The following is a 15155-nucleotide window of genomic DNA, read 5'->3' on the forward strand; positions in this document are numbered from 1 at the left end:
GGCTTCCGAGTAGGCGTTTATGTGCACGGGTGCCTTATGGGGTCACGTGGGATTAGTTTACCACTCTGAGAACACTCTAGAAAAGTGACGGCATCCCAGTACGTCCGAAGGAAATGAGGAAGTACGAGACCTTCCAGCTGAATGTAATCTGGAAGGAACTATATAAGGACTCGCTTGCAAGGGCGTGACAGCTGCGTCTTTGTTTTGCTATGCTTTGCACTCCGGCTTCTGTAAGCGCTGATTGCCACAATTAAATGAAGATACACCAGCTTGGCTTTAAGCGTGTTCTTTGAGCGTGGACACAGTCCTAGGGGAGCCGAGAGGAAGACGCAGCTGTCACGCCCTTGCAAGCGAGTCCTTATATAGTTCCTTCCAGATTACATGGTACAAGGCATTGGCAAGCCTTAATTGATACAGGCTGTACTCGATGCCTTATGCAGCAGTCGGTAGCTGAGGGCTTGGCCTTCGGATCCTGACTCTTCGTACCCCCATTAAATTCGAGCAGATGGATGGGTCCATCCTGGGAGGCACACCTACCGCCAGTGTTACAGAACCCGTATTCCTGCAAATAGGAGCCCATCAGGAAATGATCCGGTTCATTGTAGTAACCCAGATGATCGAACCCATCATTCTTGGGCTCGCGTGGTTGGACAGGTGGGAACCACACATTTGGTGGGAGGGGGGTTATCGTAGGCTCAGACTGCCATGTACAAAAGAGATGGTGGCTCTCCAGCAAGAAACAACAAGACAAGGTACATACCCCCAAGCATATAATGACCTCGCCCGAGTATTTAGCGAGGAAGAATGTGACATCCTGCCCCCCCATCGGGATACGGATTGTGGTATCGAAATACTTCCCGGAGCCCAGTTGCCAAAACCCCGTATGTACTTGATGACACCACAGGAACTGAAGGAATTGCGAACGTATATAGATAAAAACCTGGCCCGGGGATTTATTCGTCCCAGTCGTTCGCATTTAGCGGCACCCGTCCTCTTTCGAGGTAAGAAGGATGGCGGCTTACGTTTATGTGTTGACTACCGGGGATTGAATGCTGTCTGCGTAGAACCGTTGTACCCCCTGCCGCTGATAACTGATTTGTTGGCTACCCTGGCGTCGGGGAAAATCTTCACGAAATTGGACCTCCGTGAAGCCTATTATCGGGTACGGATACGTCAGGGAGACGAGTGGAAAACCACATTTAACACTCCCCTCGGCAGCTACCAGTTCCTGGTGATGCCTTTCGGTCTACAAGGGGCACCAGCGGTGTTTATGCAGCTTATAAACGGTATTTTACATGAACACCTATATCGGGGCGTCTTAGTCTATCTGGACGACATTTTGATCTACTCTGATACAATGGAAGAACACGTCCAGCTGGTTAGACAGGTCCTGACCAAGTTGCTGGACGCACATCTTTTTGTAAAACTCTCAAAATGTGAGTTCCACCGGGAGGAGATCGATTATCTAGGTTTTCGAATTAGTCATACTGGTATCCAGATGGACCCGAAGAAAGTAGCTGCGGTTTTAGAGTGGAAAGCTCCGCAAACCCGTAAACAACTGCAGAGTTTTTTAGGTTTTGCAAACTTTTATCGACATTTCATTCCGTCCTTTGCAACAACAGCATTACCATTAACAGAGCTATTGCGAACAAAAGGTGTGGTGGCCCCTGGGAAAAAGCCTAGGCCGGGATACAAACTACAATGGTCATCTGAATGCCAACAAGCCTTTGAAAATCTTAAACGGGCTTTTGCCACTGAACCCGTATTGATACACCCTAACACATCACAACCGTTCGTAATACAAGCGGATGCTAGTGACGTGGCAGTAGGAGCTATTCTAATGCAGAAAGATGCGAACGGTATGTTAAGGCCTTGTGCATACACCTCCCAAAAATTTACAACCACAGAAAGGAACTGGGCAGTGTGGGAGAAAGAGGCCTATGCCGTAAAATGGGAGTTACAGACATGGCGGCACCTACTGGAGGGTAATCCCATACCGTTCGAGGTCTGGACGGATCACAAGAATCTACAGGCCCTCCAAACGCCTCGGAAACTGTCCCCAAAACAGGTGAGATGGGCACAATATTTTCAGTGGTTCCGTTTTGCCCTCATGTATAAGCCAGCTAGAGGAATGTTTTTAGCGGATGCGTTGTCACGGATGCCGCAATATCACAGTAAACGAGATGAGGGTTTACAAGCAGTAATCTCACCCCTAAAAGCGTATGTATTGACAGCCCTGCAGACCGAGGATTGGCTCACGCTTTTACGGAAAGCCATTCGGACGGATGCATGGGCACAAAACAATGCAGCATCCCTAACCCACCATGATGGCCTAGCGTGGTGGGGAGATAAACTCTATATTCCAGCAACATTGAGACAACGAGTGTTACTCCAGTGCCATGATAGGAAAACCGCCGGACACTTCGGGTTCCTTAAAACCCTACATCTGACGCGCAGACAATTCTGGTGGCCTAAAATGAGGAAAGACATTGACCAATACGTCCGGGGATGCCACACATGCGCGGTATCCAAGCCACAACCAGGGAAGCCACTGGGCTTATTACAAACCGTAGCCGAACCAAACAGACCATGGGAGGAAATAGCCATGGATTTCATTGTAGACCTTCCCAGTAGCAGAGGTTATACCGTTATTTGGACAGTAGTCGATCTTTTCTCAAAGCAAGCCCACTTTATTCCATGTAAAGGCTTACCCTCTGCCCGATGCCTGGTACGTTTATTCCTACAACATATTTACCGTTTGCATGGAGTTCCTAAGAGGATAATATCAGACAGAGGGGTACAATTCACCGCCCGATTCTGGAGAGGGTTTCTCCGTGATATAGGGTCAACCCAGGGCCTTAGTTCAGCCTATCACCCTAGTACGAACGGTGTTGCTGAACGCACGAATGCCATGGTAGAACGATACTTACGCTCCTACGTTACCTACCAACAAAACGATTGGGTTGATTACCTTCTATTTGCTGAAACGGCATACAATAACGCAGTACATCGGAGTACCGGATTTACTCCGTTCCGAGTAGTCATGGGGAGGGACTTCCCTGTTATCCCGGAGTTAGACCTTTCCCTCCAAAAACCTATGACTCCCAACGACTGGGCTACTAACGTGAATGCTGTGTGGCCTCACGTGAAAACCGCTTTGACACGGGCAGCCGATGAATACAAGCTCCAGGCAGACAAAAGGAGGGCTACATGTCCACCTTTTCAGATCGGGGACCTGGTTTACTTGTCAACAAAATACTTAAAGCTACGATTACCAAGTAAAAAGCTAGGACCCAAATATATAGGCCCATTTCCTATCATTAGAGTAATTAACCCCGTAACATTCATGCTAAAACTACCCCCCTTATTGGGAAAGACCCATCTGGTATTCCACTCTAGTTTGTTAAAACCAGCCACTACACCCACTACAACACCAAAACCACCTCCTGGCCCGGTAACCGGTGCCCACTATGAAATACAAGACATCATTGATTCCAAACTATGTAGAGGCCAGTTATACTATTTAGTTCGCTGGACAGGGTATCCTGATAGTGAAGCATCCTGGGTACCTGTAAAAGACATAAACGCCCCAAGATTACTGAGAAAGTTCCACAAAGCAAACCCCCAGAAACCACATCCCTTACCTGACCATTAATATCATCTCTTTTTGTCTCCTCCTCTTAGACGGATGCCTGGTAGGGGGAGCCGCCTGTCGAGCATCAAGAAGCACTCGACATCGTGTCCATGCACCGGCAGAACATGGATACCCGGCTGGAAGGGGGGGGGTTGAGCCACATGGGTGATGGTGGTGGAAGAGGCTTCCGAGTAGGCGTTTATGTGCACGGGTGCCTTATGGGGTCGCGTGGGATTAGCTTACCACTCTGAGAACACTCTAGAAAAGTGACGGCATCCCAGTACGTCCGAAGGAAATGAGGAAGTACGAGACCTTCCAGCTGAATGTAATCTGGAAGGAACTATATAAGGACTCGCTTGCAAGGGCGTGACAGCTGCGTCTTTGTTTTGCTATGCTTTGCATTCCGGCTTCTGTAAGCGCTGATTGCCACGATTAAATGAAGATACACCAGCTTGGCTTTAAGCGTGTTCTTTGAGCATGGACACAGTCCTAGGGGAGCCGAGACCATCCTTCTTTTCGCGGAACATTACTGGCGCCGCCACCTTGGGTTTGGCTCGTTTGATGAATCCCCGTTCTAAGTTTTTGTCAATAAAATTTCGTAATTCCCCCAATTCTCGAGGTGTCATGGGGTAAATTTTTGGTTTGGGAAGCTTCACCCCAGGAAGGATTTCAATGGTGCAATCGGTGGCCCTGTGGGGAGGTAGAGCATCCGATGCCTTCTCACTAAAAACTTCCTTGAGATCCCAATATTCCTTTGGAATTTTCTCTTCTCCCTCAATATGGCTAATGGCTACTGCCGCCCTTTCTGATTTTAAGTCGTCTCTCAGGGGGGGGCTTTCCTTTTCCGGAGTTGGTTCTGCCGTGCAGATGCGCAGGACCCCCGTCTTCCAATTTACCTGTGGGTTCCATTTTCGAAGCCAGGGCAGTCCTAGAATGAGGGGTCTCTCCATCCCAGGGGCTACAATAAATCTGAGATTTTCTACATGATTCCCCAACTGCAGTTCAAGGGGTTCGGTCATAAAACTAGCTGGGCCCCCTCCTGCAATCAACCCGTCTAATTGACAAAATGCAATGGGTCTTTTTAAAGTTTTTAGTCTTAGTCCCATTTCCTCCACTACTTTGGGGCTAATTATGCACCTAGTGCACCCCGAGTCCAACAGGGCTAACAATTGCGCTTGAGTCCCTGTGGAGGGCACCCTTATTTCTACAGGGATGAGTAAGGGTTCTTCCGTGTGACTCACCCGATCGTCGGTGTCGGAGTCAGAGTCCGTCTCGCTGTCGTCATCGTTGGTCGGAGTTCCCAACTCACCCTGGTTTCGGGGAGTGAAAACGACTTCTCCTTTCAGGGCGGTGCTGCGGGTTTTGGCGGGTATTTTGTCGCCTTTCTTTTGGTCGGCCCTGGTAGCTTTTGGCGGTGGCTTGGAGAAACATTCGGCAGCTCGGTGACCCTCCTTCCCACATTTGAAACAGGTGAAGGGCTTTGACTTGGGTTTGAATTCGGTCTTCCCGCCAGTCATCTTGGGTGCCCCCTTACGGTGGAAAGAGGATGACTGGTCCCCCATCCGCCTTCCTCGGAGTTCGCTCCGTCTCAGCTTGATCTCTACATCCTCAGCTACTATGTACCATCTATCCAAATCATCGGGGACCCCCATGCTTCTGCAGTCTCGATATATCTCTTCATTCAACCCATCCTTGAAACTCTCCAAAAGAGCCATTTCTGACCAGCCTGTCATATAGGGTGCCAGTTCACGAAACTCTTGGATATACTCTGCCACTGGCCTCCGGCCCTGCTGAATGCTCTTCATTCTGAGCCTCGCCTTTCGTTCAGCTAAATGGTCTTCAAAATGCCTCCTAAGGGCCCTCATGAACTGGTTGTAATTTCTCAGCAAGAGGGAGTTGTTATTGTGGAGAACCACCATCCACTCAGCAGCTACTCCCTCTAGGGCATTTGCGATGCTTCTGACTTTAGCTGCCTCTGTTTCGTAGTCCTCCCCCCAATCCTGCATGTGGTTCCACACTTGAGTCAGGAAAAATCCCAAGGCTTTAGGATTCCCATCAAACTTCCCAGGAAGGGGGGGATTTTTGGCTTTTTTCATCTGCCGGGGGGGGGAGCGGGGCCTGCAGGGCTGGGGTTCTCTGGCCGGCTGCATCTCTCCCTCGAGCTGCCGAAGCCTGGGATGTTTCCTCCTCAAACTCTTCCTCTCCCCAGCAGGCTGTCTCTTCTGGCTCCCCCCTGGGGCCTGCTCCCCCCTTCTCCACAGGAATTCCAAAAGACTCATGGTTTTTTCTGCTTTCTTCTACATCACGGATAAGCTGCAAGGCTTGTTCTATCATGAGACGTTCCTTTTGCTCTTGCATCCACACTGCCTCCTTTTTACAGGGTCTGGAAGTCGTCACTCCCCGGGGGTCCTCCCCCCAGTCCGGCAGTCTCCCCACTCCTTTCGACCATCTAGCTTCCTCCGGCTCTAAACAGAGTCGTTCCAACCATTCTGCAGTCTCTTTCTCTGTTTGGAGGGCGGCTGCCGTTGAACTCGCTGCCCCCATTTTCTCTTCTCCATCACTTCCTCGATCTGACATAATTTGGATTTACAGTCCCCTCGGTTTTTGTCCGGGATGACTGAATGTGTCTTCCAGCTTAATGTCAGGTAAGCTTCCTTCAATATCCAGGAAAGGAAAACCCAAACTCAAACATTTTGAAGAGATTAGTACTTTTACTGAATATGAAATGTTCGCAACCCAGGTAAAGCTGGAAGTGAGCAAAACGCGCGAAATGCATCTACTAAGCTTCTCCCCCCCCCCGTGTCCATTGATCATCAGCCAATCCAAAGGTCTTCCAAAGGTCAGATGGCATCACGTCTGGCAGCGTCATTCATCAGGAATGTAGGGCAGTTGGTCAGCCGTCCCCTTTGAAGATTCACTTTCGTTTCTTATGAAGACACGTCCTACAAGGAAAAAAAACACCTCCTGCATCTTCCCACCCTTCGCCCCATAACTAATCCCTCCCCCGTTTCTTATGGCAGCTGAAGCAGGCAAAGCTGAGGCTGACATTGAGCTTTATGGGTTACTGTCCCATCTATACTTTTCTTAATTTTGTAAACCCATCTACAACCTATTAATTTTTCACCAGATGGCAATTTCACAGTTTCATAAACACCTAACTTAGTTAAAGAATTAATTTCCTTACTCATTGCCTCCTTCCAAGCATTCTGCTCCTTTTCAGGATAAAGCTTGATATCCTCATAACTTGAAGGTTCTATGTTAACCTGGCAAACTACGGTTGCTTTATATCGATCAGGTGGATGCCTTTCCCTAGTAGATCTCCTAGGTAATACAGGACTTACTGCAGATGGTTCATCTGACTCCTCCCCTAAAACTACCTCCTTTAAACCTACTTCCTGTTCTTCATCCTTAATAGAGAATTCTACATCATCTAAATCCTCAGGAATATCATCAGGAATATGATGCTCTATACTAACAGTATTATTATCATGTCTATAATCTGCACGCTCTAGTTTATCCCATCCTTCGTGCTCTAGGAATTTAGCACTTGCACTACAGTAAACACTAGTAGTTCCCTGTGCCCAAAATCTAAAAGACCTATGATTTGATTCATAGCCAACGAAAAACATTTTTCTGGCTCTCTGTTGATCCTTTCTCCTTAAACTAGATGGAATATGTACCCAAGCTGGGGCTCCAAATGTGTGTAAGTAACTAAGATTTGGTTTCCTCCCATGCCATAAGGTGAATGGTATTTCACCCGTAGAGGAATGAACCACGTTGTTTAACACATGGTTAGCACACATAACAGCCTCACCCCATAAATTTTCAGGCAAACCAGAATCTGCCAACATTGTTCTAGTCATGGCTTGTAATGTTTGACCTCTTTTCTCGATATACAAATTGTGTTGTGGTCTGTACGGAGCAGACCGTTTATGCTGGATCCCTGCATCCTGCAAAAACTTTTTCAACCTTTGGTTGGTAAATTCTGTACCATTATCAGTCACTAAGCATTTAACCTTAAATTTCTGTTTCCTTTCCACAAAACGCAGCCAGTTGTTAATATGCTGGAATGTTTCACTTTTTGTTTTCATAAGATAACAGAATCCGTATCTTGAATAATGGTCTACTATGCTCAGAATATAGCAGGCACCTCCTATGCTGGGTTTTTTGGGTCCAATTGGGTCTACAAACACTACCTCTAATGGCTTTTTGGTTTTAAAACCATTAACACGGTTTGCTGGTGTTACCCTACTTGTTTTGCTGACTACAGGCATTGTAATTCAGATATTTACTACATGCTTGTAGTTTTATCCCTTCAGATAGCTGAACTGTTTTCTTTAATGTCCTGAAATTTAAATGCCCAAGTTTCCGTTGTAATAGATGAATACATTCATCATGTGGTTTGACATTCTTATAAACAGACTTAGACTTAGCCACCAATACTGGGTTATCCTTTAAAATAAATAAATCATTTTCTAAACTTGCAGTAACAACCTTGCCATCTTTCTCAATAAAACACTTATCATTTTTAAATGTTACTGTAAACCCAAATTGCAATAATGATTTAACAGATAATAAATTGAATTTTAACCCAGGAATATATAACATAGGCAATGGTTCATTACTAAATGACCAACGAGCAACACCCTCTCCAGCTACCTTAACCTTCCAGCCATTTGCTAGTTTAACATGTTGGTTACTCTTCTCCATTTTAACAAAAAATTTTCTATTTTTAGAAATAGATTGAGAAGCACCACTGTCAACAACCCAACAATCCTGGTTAACATCAGTAGTTGAACTGGATATAGCTAAATTACAACCCTTCTTGGGTCTAGTATTGTTCTTAACAGACATTTTCTTATTCTTACAATACTTAGCTATATGCCCTTTAGCCCCACAAGCAAAACAACGCAGCCTTCATTTCCTGCCGCTTGGGACCCGGAGCGGTAAACAGCATCTGGTTTGGGGAGTAGCTGGATTTTGCTCTCCATTGCGGATGCCAGATCAGCCCCCTGCAAGCTCTCATCTCTCAAGGAGCCCAACCAAAGTTTCCCACACCACTTCAGGGAGCGCACCTCGAGAGACCAGAGCTAGCAGGGGGCCGATCTGGCATCCATAATGGAGAGCAAAATCTGGCTGCTCCCTGGACCAGTCACCATTTACTGCTCCGAGTCCCAAGCATCAGGAGATGAGGGCTGCCTTGTGCCACAAATATACCAAGGCGGAATCCTGATGCCGCACTTACAGCGGAGAGAAGAAGCTGGATTTTGCTCTCCATTGCAGACACCAGGTCACCCCCCTGCAAGCTCTTGTCTCTCGAGGAGCCTGACCAAAGTTTCCAGCCCCGCTTCAGGGAGCGCTCCTCAAGAGACGAGAGTTTGCAGGGGGCCGATCTGGTGTCTGGATTAGACAGCAAAATCTGGCTGCTCCCCGGATCAGACACCATTTACTGCTTTGAGTCCCAAGCGACAGGAGAGGAGGGCTGCCTTGCGCCACTGGCTGCACAAATATACCGAGGCGGAATGCTGTTGCCGTGCAAATGAAAGTAGTGCTTCGCTCCCGCAGCTTCCAGCCATTGCAAACACCACTTCTTCCCGCTTCTGCCACCCTCTCCCCCACCGCCACAACAGCACCATTCATTCTGGATGGCGAGGGCTGTGCTCCTTTCTCCGTATTGCACCACCTGCAAAAATATGAAAATTTCTCCGCGGACCCCCAAAGGACCATTGGATGGTGACCACTGTCTTAGGCGACCCCTGTGAAAGGGTTGTTCAACCCTCAAAGGGGTCGCGACCCACAGGTTGAGAACCACTGGATTAATTAATGAAAAGAATCCATTCTCACTGGAATTATGAGTATTAACTTAATAATTATGAGTATTAACACTCATTTGAGGTATGGTTTCACTTAACAGGCATGAGGGACTTAAGTGCACAGCAAATTTTATGAGCAATTTTTTCACACTTATGGCCATTGCAGCATTAATGTGGTCATGTGATTTACATTTGGTTGCTTGAGAACTGGTTCATTTTTATTATGGTTGCAGTGTCTGAGGTCATGTGGTCCCCTTTTGCAATCTTGACAAACAAAGTTAATGGGGAAGCCAGATTCATGTAACAACTGTGTTACTAACTTAACAATTGCTGTAGTTCAATTAACACATGTGGCAAGAAAAGTTATAAAACGGGGCAAAACTCACTTAACAAATTTCTCACTTAACAACATAAATGTTAGGCTCAATTGTCATCATACCTGTATTTGTTTTTTAGATTGAATGAAGATGAACACCACAAAACACTGAAGGCAAAGATTTTTCCAGTTGAAGTTTGCACTTAACCTGAACCTCCATTGTGTAAAGATAAATTTTTCTCCCACATACAGTAGTAAGATAACTGCATCTGTTAAACATGGAGTTGTAACCAATTTATTGGTCATCATGTTACCAGTATGCTCTATGCCTTAATGAGAATTATCAAAAAGATCAGTCCCTCTTTGCCACCTTATCTTGGTTAATTGATGTGAATGCTTTGCTCTTTGCTAAAGCAGTTTCTGTGCATTCTCCCTTCATTGGCAGGGTAAGATAGCAAGATTTCACCTAGCTGAATGAAATTCCATGAGTGAACAGGAGAATTTAACACTCTCAATCCTGTTAATTAAAATTTCAGGCCCACTAGGGATAAACTGTCATTTCCTAAGTGTGGAAGATCAAAGAGAAGCCAGATGCCAGTTTGCCTAACCCTCCTTCTCGCTTCCCTAGAAAGATCTTTCTCTCACTGTGCTTAAAACAGTTTTCCATGAAATCTTGGGAAGAAGAATTAGTCACAAAACAATCCTGAAGGATAAATCTTGCAATTCAGAGCATTGAACAGCTGGTAGTTTAAAGAACAGAACAGTAGTTTAGTGATTAATTTGCCTCTTTAAAATGCAGAACAGTGTGATACAACTAACTACAGTTTACACCGTACCTTTCTTGAACACCAGCAACTTCTCTGTGTGCTGCCTTGTAGATTTAAAAATAGATACAAAAAAGCACTAAGTAATTGCAGAAGAGAAAAGATAAGAAAAGATAAGAGCAAAAACAAATTCCCACTAAAAAGGTTGTCTCTGTTCATTTTTTATTGGCCTTTCTGTTTCAGATGAGAGGGAATGTGTGTTTTTTGAGATTTTCTTGCCATTCCTTGCCTTCATTATCTTATTGGGGAAACCAGAATTATTGTAAATTATAGGGGGAAAGGAATAATAACCTACAGCCAGAAACCTTGATTCATATTGGCATTTCCAGTGAAAAGTCTTCAAGGTGGGATGCAACTCCTTAGAAGAGCTGAAAAATTGTTGCTGGTCAGGATAGATGGCCCTGAATTGAGTCAATGCCTCTTTTAAAGGCAAGTCCGTAAGTCAAACCTCCCCTATGTAGCCCCATAAAAGCCTTTGATTATAATATCCACCACTACCAACTAACATACAGAATGTGGATAATCGAAGTTGTATTGTAATGTAATATTTTAATTGGACCAAAGATCATCATGTATGTCAGGTGTGGATATATAAGGCAATATTAAAGCAATATTAAAGCAATAACTAGAATTCATGCTATCAAAAACACTATCATTCAAGGAAGTCAAGGATTCTCTATGAAAAAGGCCTAGATTTCATCTGTCATTGTACTGATGCATTCATGAAGTCTGTTGATGTTCAGTTTCAAGTTCTGCCTGATATAGCAGGTCACTTGGCAATAATACTATTCATTTGCATTATCATGCATCAGTACACTGCACTAAATTAGGATAAGCAGTTTCCAAGATTAATGTTGCTCCACTTCTCAGCTGGTTTGGTAAAATCTTTGTTTAGCTTCCAGCACTGAAAAGTTAATCACCTTGTTTTCAAGCTTTGGCTAGCATATGGGACAAGATCATCCCTTTCTATTTTTATCCTCCTTTTGTTGTTGTTGTTGCCTCAGAGAGCAAAAACTCACTAATGCATCTCAGCAGATATTATCAAAGAAAAGGTCTAAGCTGATGTAACAACTGGTTCTTCTTTTTTGAGTCTGTCTAAAGAAAATGATTGCATTAATATTCTAAAATACACTATAATGCTCATGAATACTTTGCAATATTCAATAATACTATGCTTGGATATGCATGTAGTCAAAAACAAAAATAAAGCAAGGGCAGGATTTCATCTCTGCATGATGTTTCACATTTGATTTTAAGGTTGCCAGTAATTTCCAAAGAGCAGCTGCTAAATTGGGGCCATAGCCTAGCTGCTTTGTGTGACCTCCTCCTGTCCCTGTCCCATTTCACTGTCCCCTAGCATGCCTTAATTGCACATTCAGAAGTAATTCACTGCTGCTGTCTATAGAGCTTTGACCTGAATTATTACTTATTTCTTTTACTAATATTCCTATCTTGTCCATCATCTTTTACCACATGTAAAGCCTTCTACTTCTGGCTGGTCCATGTAATGCATTTCTCTCCTTCCTTCCTTCCTTCCTTCCTTCCTTCCTTCCTTCCTTCCTTCCTTCCTTCCTTCCTTCCTTCCTTCCTTCCTTCCTTCCTTTTTCAGGAGTGCCTCCCCATCCAGTGTTTCCATCAGAGCAGACTGAAATCTACTCTGCACAAAAAATGATCTGAATTCAGCTTGTTTTTCCCCCATCTAGATTTTGGCAGTTTTCAGTCACTAGTATAGCATTTTACACAATGGTGGGATTCAAATAATTTAACATCCGGTTCTCTGCCCTAATGATGGGCTGGGTAGGCATGGCTGAGTGGCCATGTGACTGGGTGAGCATGGCCAACTCGATATCACTCACATCAAGGGGCGCCTTGCCCTGCCCGGCCCCTCGCCTGGCTTCCCTCTGAATTTTGATCACATGACCATGGGGATGCTGTAATGGTCGCAAGTGTGAAAACTATCATGTCACTTTTTTCAGTGTCGTAACTTTGAACAGTCACTAAATGAACTGTTGTAATTCAAGGACTACCAACAATGGGAGGACCCCACTAGAATCATTATTGAACCCAAAGAATTAAAAAGTCCGTCCAGTAAAATGCATGGAATGTTATAAGAATAAAAAGTACAGTTTCTTCAAAAGATATAAAGAAGTTGGGGAATACACTTTGGTACATATGATATTTAAAATAAATTAACTTGATAAAAAAGAAAAATAATATATTTCAATCTGATTCCATAAAACATGGGGAATCAGGAGAGTATTGAATAATATGGTAAATATTTTTTATCATGGTAACATTTTTCTATATATTATTTAAATACACAGTTATGTATTATATATTTATTCCTGCTCAGAGCATGTGGGTTCTTGCTGTCATTTTTATTTATTTTCAGATTATTTTTGTATTCCATTGCATTTCTGCTGCTGTGCATCCTTTTCCTTCTTATAACCTTCTTTTTGTCTGAGAAGGTAGCCCCACCTGGCTGACTTTCTATGTGCACAAGCTAAGCAGGGTCAGGTCTGGTTAATACTTGGATGTGAGACTTCAAAAGACAAGCAGGTCACTAGTAAGCCTCCGAAGTTGAAAAACATATTGGAAGACTGCAAGATAGTGACATGGCTGCATCTGCTGACTCAAACAACAGCCAGCTTTACTCAAAGACATCTTTGAATTTGATAGCAATTAAAACTATGATGCTTGCAGCGCACACACTATGCCTGATTCACACTTAGGCTGCTTTCTGAATTAATATGTTTTCTGGATTTGCATAATATACTGATCAACACTGTACATCAACAAAATGGGTTTGCACAGCACCCTAAGCCCTGGAAAAGCCTAATCAAGACAAATATGTTGCGTGAATGAATCTACCACACAATTTGTCACTTTGTTGTGTTAATTGCGATAGGCTTATTTTAGCATTTACACTTTTTGTAAGTCTCACAGTTCAAAATAGCAAGGAAAGCACATTGGCAACCTTCAAAAATCATGTTTAATTTAAAGGGGTTCTAAAATCCCTTGCAAGGGGTTGAGGGGAAGAGAACACACTTTGCCTTTCCCTTGATGTCTCTTTGTTCTACCCTAGTTTAATCCATTGTGGGATCCCTGTCCTAATATTCCTTTTTACTTACTCTTTTCATGTATTCAAGTTATGTTTATACTTTTACCTGTTATTTTATATATGCTTGACAAATAAATAAAATAAATAAATAAACACAACATACCCTCTATGTGCATGAATAAATGGGTGAAGGATTCCCTCCCTCCCACTGTAACACCAGCCTGACAATCCAAGAGATGAAGCTTAGAACAGTCTGTGAACCAGCCTCAATACAAACAGCTGGAATGCCCCTCCCTTCTCCTCTCTGCGAGCCTACATGGCTCCTTCCTCTTTTGTCCCAGGCAAAGGCTGTAGCAGAAAGCTCCACAGAGGCCAGGGTGGCAAAGGCGTCATGGTGCTGCTGAGGGTCTCTTTGCAAGCAGCAGCAGCAGCAGCGGGACCCATGAGTGCCTACCAGATCTCCACTCTTTCTCTTTTCCAGTGGAACCTCATCACCAAGTGAAGGTCACCCGGACACACGCAAGCCTGAGCATCCTTGTTCCTGGTGGCACCTATGTATCTTCATGTCTGCTGCTCTGGCTGCCTTGGTGGATGCTGCTCCTTTTGCATTTGAAAGGAGTGGCAGGCACCGGTGCACTTTCCACAGAGCAGTGCTGCTGCCGGTGTCCTTTCTGTTAAAGAGAGCTAGGCACTTTGGGCCATGACCTAAGTTAGGCCAGGAAAAGGAAAGGAGAAAGGCCAGCTTGGAACTGGTTTTCCATCCAGACTGGCCTCCCGGCTGCTCATTGACTGGGAGGGGAGGGGAGAAGAGAGGCGGGACCGGGCCGGGCATGGTGAGGCACATACAGCCAGTTTGTGGAACTGCACAAAAAGTTAGCTACCAGTTCTAGCAAACCGCTACGAACCAGCTGAATCCCACCACTGATTTTACATCTCTAGCATGGCCCAGTTTAGAAATGTACATCTAAGTATTATCATTGCACTGATAGTATCTCATTTTTGTCCAGCTCAACTGTCATCAACAAATACTGACTGCTCAGAAAGGAGCAGAACCACTGCAACAGAATTCCTTACCTTGCAAACAGCCCAGGAAGGTATTGTGACTGCTGATATAAAATACTGCTGAGAAAAACATTTCTGTCTTATGACTGGGTCTAAATTCCATTTGAAATGAGTTTTTTGAAGTCTCCCATATAGCTGGTTCCCACCACCTTTTCTATATACAAGTGCTACTTATTCAAGACTGCTGAATCTATGGAGGCAATCTTAACCTATAACAGCCAATCTATAATAGACATTTTAGACCTAAATACTATTTTATTAGTGTAGATGATCTGTCAATAAGTCTCATTCTGCTTTCTGAATATACTTGCTTATACAATCCTATCTTGGCGACGTTTCGACGAGGTCCCACTCGTCATCTTCAGGCTGGTATCTTCGGCTTCGTGCATGTGCAAACAAAGTGTGATCGGAAATGCCATCTCTCTATAAATACTGGTGGGGAGGT

Source organism: Pituophis catenifer, unplaced genomic scaffold (genome assembly GCF_029215685.1).
Source record: "Pituophis catenifer annectens isolate HBS135680 unplaced genomic scaffold, rPitCat1.0.hap2 SCAF_4, whole genome shotgun sequence".
NCBI lineage: Eukaryota > Metazoa > Chordata > Lepidosauria > Squamata > Colubridae > Pituophis > Pituophis catenifer.